General features: G+C 37.1%; 1 pseudogene; it reads left to right on the forward strand.

Annotated features, from left to right (window-relative positions):
- The first annotated feature begins 6,797 nt into the window (after positions 1-6,797).
- LOC113890486 lies at positions 6,798-7,008 on the forward strand (annotated as a pseudogene).
- Positions 7,009-7,503: the final 495 nt, after the last annotated feature.

Consider the following 7,503-nt stretch of genomic DNA (forward strand, 5'->3'; position numbering starts at 1 on the left):
TCAGCTGTCAACTGACTGCAACTCTCTAAAGGATCGCAGCTGAGAAGTGCCCAGCACTGTTAACAACCAGAGAAGTGAAATATAATAATTATTATTTTAACCTACCAGATTTTGGGGTGGTTTATTAACACAGCAATAAGATAACTGGAACATGTAATAAACACTTAAAGACAGATCTAATACTTCTTTATGCATTTATAATACTTAGTATAAAATTCAGCACCACTCTGTCCTTCTGAAATGTAACAAATTTGACATATCTATCATATATTTGGCTTCCCTGGTAGCTCAGATGGTAAAGAATCTGCCCACAATGCTGAAGACCTGGGTTTGATCCTTGGGTTGGAAAATTCTCCAGTATTCTTGTCTACAGAATTCCATGGACAAAGGAGCCTGGCAGGCTACAGTCCACAGGCTCTCAAAGAGTTGGACACAACTGAGAGACCAACATTTACTTTATTGGGGACAAAAATAAATTGCAATATTTTGTTGAAAGTTGTAAGGACTGTAAAATAGTACAATAAGAGTTATATACATGAATAGAATCCAGAAGCTTATATTAATGAAAAGTGGTTATATATTCATTTCAAAAAATAAACTTTATTTTTTAGAGCAGTTTTAGGTTCACAGGAAAACTGAGTGGCAAGTACAGAGCATACCCATGTGCCCCTTGCTCCCATATATGCATAGAACTCTTCTCTAGTCAACATCTCACATCACAGTGGTACATCTGTTACAATGGATGAGCCTGCACGGACACACCATTATCACTTAAATCCATAGTTTACATTACAATCACTTGATGTTTTACATTCTATGAGTTTGGGCAAGTATATAATGACATATGTTTATTATTAAAGTATCATACCAGATACGTATCATACATTGCCCTAAAAATTCTTTGCACTCCACCTATACATTCCTGTCTCCCCTCTGACTATTGGAAACAACTGATCTTTTTACCATCTCCATAATTTTGCCTTTTCCAGAATGTCACATAGTTGGAATGATATATAGTATGTAACTTTTTCAAATTTGCTTCTGTCACTTAGTAATATTCATTTAAGAGAATTCCATGTCTTTAAGTGGCTGGGTTATATATTCATTTTTAAAAAAAATACTCTATTTTCTTATCTCTCATTCATTCTTCAATGCTTTTAAATTTAGTTTCTATTCTTATTCCTCTATGGAACCCTGTGCTCTTAAACATATGCATGCTAAGTCACTTCAGCTGCATCCGTCTCTTTGCAAACCTATGGACCATAGCCTGTCAGGCTTCTCTGTCCATGGGATTCTCCAGGCAAGAATACTGGAGTGGGTTGCCATTGCTTTCTCTAGGGGATCTTCCTGACCCAGGGATCAAACCTACGTCTCTTATGTCTCTTGAATTGGCAGGCGGATTTTTTACCACTAGCTCTGCCTGGGAAGCCCCTTACTCTTAAAGGTCACAGAATACTTCCCAGTCACAAAATCCAGAACCCCATATTATCTTCTACCTAAAATATCTGAAACTTCCCTGGTGGTCCAGTGGTTAAAGGTTCACCTTCCCAAGCAGGAGGTGTGGGTTCAATCACTGGTCAGGTAGTTGATTCCACATGCTAACTGACCAAAAACGAAAGCATCAGATCAGATCAGCCGCTCAGTCGTGTCCGACTCTTTGCGACCCATGAATTGCAGCATGCCAGGCCTCCCTGCCCATCACCAACTCCCGGAGTTCACCCAGACTCACGGCCATTGAGTCAGCGATGCCATCCAGCCATCTCATCCTCTGTCGTCCCCTTCTCCTCTTGCCCCTAATCCCTCCCAGCATCAGAGTCTTTTCCAATGGGTCAACTCTTCACATGAGGTGGCCAAAGTACTGGAGTTTCAGCTTTAGCATCATTCCCTCCAAAGAAATCCCAGGGCTGATCTCCTTCAGAATGGACTGGTTGGATCACCTTGCAGTCTAAGGGACTCTCAAGAGTCTTCTCCAACACCACAGTTCAAAAGCATCAATTCTTCGGTGCTCAGCCTTCTTCACAGTCCAACTCTCACATCCATACATGACCACAGGAAAAACCATAGCCTTGACTAGACAAACCTTTGTTGGCAAAGTAATGTCTCTGCTTTTGAATATGCTATCTAGGTTGGTCATAACTTTCCTTCCAAGGAGTAAGCGTCTTTTAATTTCATGGCTGCAGTCACCATCTGTAGTGATTTTGGAGCCCAGAAAAATAAAGTCTGACACTGTTTCCACTGTTTCCCCATCTATTTCCCATGAAGTGATGGGACCAGATGCCATGATCTTCGTTTTCTGAATGTTGAGCTTTATGCCAACTTTTTCACTCTCCACTTTCACTTTCATCAAGAGGCTTTTGAGTTCCTCTTCACTTTCTGCCATAAGGGTGGTGTCATCTGCATATCTGAGGTTATTGATATTTCTCCCGGCAATCTTGATTCCAGCTTGTGTTTCTTCCAGTCCAGCATTTCTCATGATGTACTCTGCATATAAGTTAAATAAACAGGGTGACAATATACAGCCTTGACGAACTCCTTCCAAAGAAAGGCAATGCCAAAGAATGCTCAAACTACCACACAATTGCACTCATCTCACATGCTAGTAAAGTAATGCTCAAAATTCTCCAAGCCAGGCTTCAGCAATATGTGAACCGTGAACTTCCTGATGTTCAAGCTGGTTTTAGAAAACGCAGAGGAACCAGAGATCAAATTGCCAACATCTGCTAGACCATGGAAAAAGCAAGAGAGTTCCAGAAAAACATCTATTTCTGCTTTATTGACTATGCCAAAGCCTTTGACTGTGTGGATCACAATAAACTGTGGAAAATTCTGAAAGAGATGGGAATACCAGACCACCTGATCTACCTCTTGAGAAATTTGTATGCAGGTCAGGAAGCAACAGTTAGAACTGGACATGGAACAACAGACTGGTTCCAAACGAAAGCATAAAACAGAAGAAATATTGCAACAATATTCAATAAAGACTTTAAAAATGGTCCATGTTGGGACTTCCCTGGTGGTCCAGTGGTTAAGAATTTACCTTGCAATGCAAGGGACATGGGTTCAATCCATGATAAGGGACTAAGATCCCTTTTATATGCAATGAAGCAACTAAGCCACAGCTAGAAAGTCTGTGCACTGCAGCTAAAGATCCTGTGTCTCACAACTAAAACCCTACACAGCCTATTAAATAAGCCAATAACTTTAAAAAAAAAAAGGTCTACATAAAGAAAAAAATCTTAAATAAATAAAATGATCATCTCTCTTGCCCTTATATTCAGCCAGTTACCAAAACCTGTCCATTCTCCCTCCCTGTTCAGTTCACTTCAGTCGTTCAGTCGTCTCCAATTCTGCGACCCCATGGACTGCAGCACACCAGGCTCCCCCGTCCATCACCAACTCCCGGTGCCTACTCAAACTCAAGTCCATCCCGTCAGTGATGCCATCCAACCATAACCCTCCCTGTTACATTTTGCAATTGTCACTTCTTTCTGTTTCTTTGGTCTCTTTCCTAGTTGAGGATCTCACTAACTCTTGTTTAAATAATGGCAATAGAGTTATAGCCAATATCTCTTTTATTTAAGCCTATTTCTTTAGTCCATTTCATTCATTCCAGCTTTCTGCCTCACTGGTTAATATCTACTTCAATGTTATTTGAAATACAAATGGATATTTATTGTTTCAGGAGTAAAATGCTGGAATAATTAATGATGATTGGGAAAACTTATTTTTATACACAATTACTAATAACTTGTAAATGGATAAAAATAAACTTTTAATTGACATCAGATAAAATTTATCAGGTGAAATAAAAATATAATATATTCAATAAATTGAATATCAGGAGAGAGTGACTTAGATAATATAAAAAACAATATTATCCCTTTTTTAAGCCAAAAATATTTACAAAATTACAAATTATAATGCAAAGTAGAATTATAGATGTTCTATTATATCATAATTCTAATCATTTTAATAGTATTTGTGCAGTGACATTCCAATTTTAATGAAATTTTTGTCATTTTATTCAGTTTAGGCCATGAGTATTTTATGGAAAGGCCCTCTTTTGTATTATTCATATCTTGAGAGTTTGTTTTATAAAGCAGAATTTTAGTCTTTCAAAATTTCCTCAAAATATAGAAAAAGCTACAAACTCATGTACAATGTATATGTTATCTTTGAGCCAAAATAAAACATGTATAAAGTTGAAAGAATTAGAAAAACACTAAGTATTCAAAATACATTAAAAAAATTTTATGTTACTAAATTTGAGATTGAGTACATGGAGGTTGCAAATTTACATTAAAACCTTGCCAAAAATTGTCTTTTCTACAGTTGACAATGAAGAATATTTGAGATTCTTTTCCAAGTACAAGTCTTGGATAGAAAAATTCCTTCTAGAAAATATATCAGTGAAAATCTTGCTTTCTTATTTGTATTTCATCTTACATAAGAAGATTAATGGTAATATTAAATATGTTGTTTCAGCTTCTTGAGCCTCAGCTTTTTGGAACAAAGAATCAAGTAGTAATAATCCTGAATAGGCAGGATGATGGGTCAAAGATAAATTCAGTTGTATGTTGTATTGGGAATATAGTCAATATTTTATAACAACTTTAAATAGAATATAACCCATATAAATTTTGAATCATTATTTTGTATACATGAAACTAATATTGTGAATAAAGTATACTTCAATTAAAAAAAAAAAAGTGACCAGATCTCTGCATTTGTCCTTGACAATCCAGGTTTATGCTTGTTGTCCCAGTATAATTGTTAATGGAAATTTCCTTTCAGTATTAAAAGTTTCCTAGTTTAAATAATAAATTTTATACTCACTCTACCTAAGAGATATATTAATCAAATGAACTGTATTTTCATAGTTAGTATATTGATTTTAAAAAACCAACTATAATAAAACATTTGAATACTGAAAAAAATCAAACAGTAAAGGATGAATTCAATTGTACTTTTGCTTACTTGCTTGCTGAGAGATTTCTGGGTCTCAGTCAAGTAGTAACAGTGAATTTGACTGAACCAATACAGACAACATAGAAAGTTAGTAAAAAAAAATAATCATGCAGTAGTCATCAACACCAAAACAAACATGACTTGTCTATTTGGCATCATACTTTCCCTTGTGATCTGTGAATCTCAGAGGAGAAACTGAGAAGCATTGCTCCCAGAATTCCCCTTTCTAGATGGTTCTGGTTAGAGTCTGCCAGCTACAGGTACTTATATGACATCGGAATGGTGAGGAACAGAAGCTATTACTCTCCAAGGGCAATGACAGATAGATGTGTGGGCTGACAGTGGACATGAACTTCACAGTAGCTTCTGGATGAGTTCCTGCAAATTACCTTCTTTGGTCCCATAGACAACTGAGATAGCTAATGGTGCTTGCTGGTGAATTACTTGATTTGGTGCTCCAAGCTTACATAGCTTGTGGGAGCTTCCAGGAAACTCTTGAGAGACACAAAATCTTCCAAGAAAGTTTTCTCAAAGCCAACCACCAACTGGACCAATTTCCCTGATCTTTCTCAATCCTTCCAATGATTGTGAACGCCTCTAATTTCCATATTAAAATCCTTCATATTTAGTGTACATAGAGTGCCTTCTGTTTTTCTATATGTACTTTGTTTAATATAATGTGGAGTTTACTATGCATTGTCCACACTGTTTTGATAAGCTGTTCAAAAATTACTATGTACTGTATTAATATAATTATTAGCCAAAACCAACAAAGCATATTATCTATGAGACCTTTATAAACTATCCCATCACATACTTACACAATGTGTTAAGACAAGATGGAATAGGAACTGTAACTTTCTAAAAGAATGTTTAAACAAAACAAAGTCTTAAAAGCTTTTCATATAAAAAATATTAATAAAGCAAACCTTATAAAACTCAATATTGGCTGCTTTCAGAAAAAGAAACACATTTTGAAACCTCCTAAAGAAATAACATATCCGACACACCTTAAGAACACAAAATTTCTTAAATAATACGTGCTAAATATTATCCTTCATTCTACTGTGGATATAAACTTCCTTTTTTGGCTGTGCTGGGTCTTCCTTGCTACGTAGGGTTTTCTCTAGTTGCAGCGATGAGCAGGGACTACTTTTTGTTGTAATATGCAGGCCCCTCACTGAGATGCCTTCTCATGTTGCGGAGCACAGTCTCCAGGCATGCAGACTTCAGTAGTTGCAGCACGTGGGCTCAATAATTAAGGCTCTCAGACTCTAGAGCACAGGCTCAATAGTTGTGGCACCTGGGTTTAGTTGCTCTGCAGCATGTGGGATCTTCCTGGACCAGGGATCGAACCCAGATCTCCTGCATTGGCAGGCAGATTCATTATCATTGAACCACCAGGGAAGCCCTGATGTAAACTTAACCTTCTTGATTTTTATTGTAAAGTGCTTTCTAGACAGGCTCTAACAACCCATACTCTTGCTAGCATTGTTTGAGAATGTCTATTTCACTATATCCTTGCCGACAGTATGATCGTTTTTTTCAACTTTCTAACTAGTAAGATTGCCGTAACATTTTAAAGAAACTTGTTTCCTTTGACCTTTGCGTCACTGGTATTCGTAACATTAGTCTTATCTAGGTAATAAAACACAAATCTAAAAACTCGGAAACATGATATTATTCTTGGTTCTGTTGCAGATTTTTGAATCTGGCCAAATATTTGTTTTCAGTTAGAAAAAGAAATTTTCAAAAAGGACTGTTAGTAGTTCTCACTCTTCTTTCTCGAAATAGTAACTTTAAAAAAATAAGAACTGAGCACAGAGAAGATGGTGCTGCCAACGCATGTCTCTCCCTCATCAAGCTCGGCCACTACTCTGCTCTGTTCCTGGGCTTGACCTATGAAGCCAAGTCTACAATTACCTGAAACACTGGGCAGGAGAGGAGAGGGTAGCAGCTGAGGAGAAAGAGAAGCAGGGTGAGCTGAAACGCATTCAGAGAGAATTGGCAGAAACCCAAGAGGACTGCATATTAAAGTGATCCTGCCTTTCTCTGGAGCAGTGTGAATGAATAAAGCTTTCTGTCCTCTGTGAATGAGAGTGGATGAATGAATATGTAAATAGATAAATAAAATATAACAGAGAAAGTTGATACATTTAAATATGCTAAATCGATAGTGAATATTTGCTTAATCATTCGTTCAACATTTGTTGAGACCCACTAACATGCCAGGCAGGTGTAAGGAATCAGAGCTGACGCCAGAGACCTCACCCTCTGGTAGGGGACACAGACTAGCAATCAGGCAACATGCAGCTCTGTGTGTCTTTATCCAAAGAATTTGGACCACAAGTGTCTCAGAAACAACACTATTTGTGGATTTTTTAGGAAGGTAAGACAATACTTACATATAACCAGAAATGGCTTCTGCTGGAGCCTGGGACAGCCTCCCAATAAACAAATACAGCAACATTTCCCTAATAGAACAACATTACAATAGCCTCATGTCTGTTCACGTCAGATTTTGCTGTTAATATG

Source organism: Bos indicus x Bos taurus, chromosome 3, assembly GCF_003369695.1.
Source record: "Bos indicus x Bos taurus breed Angus x Brahman F1 hybrid chromosome 3, Bos_hybrid_MaternalHap_v2.0, whole genome shotgun sequence".
Lineage (NCBI taxonomy): Eukaryota > Metazoa > Chordata > Mammalia > Artiodactyla > Bovidae > Bos > Bos indicus x Bos taurus.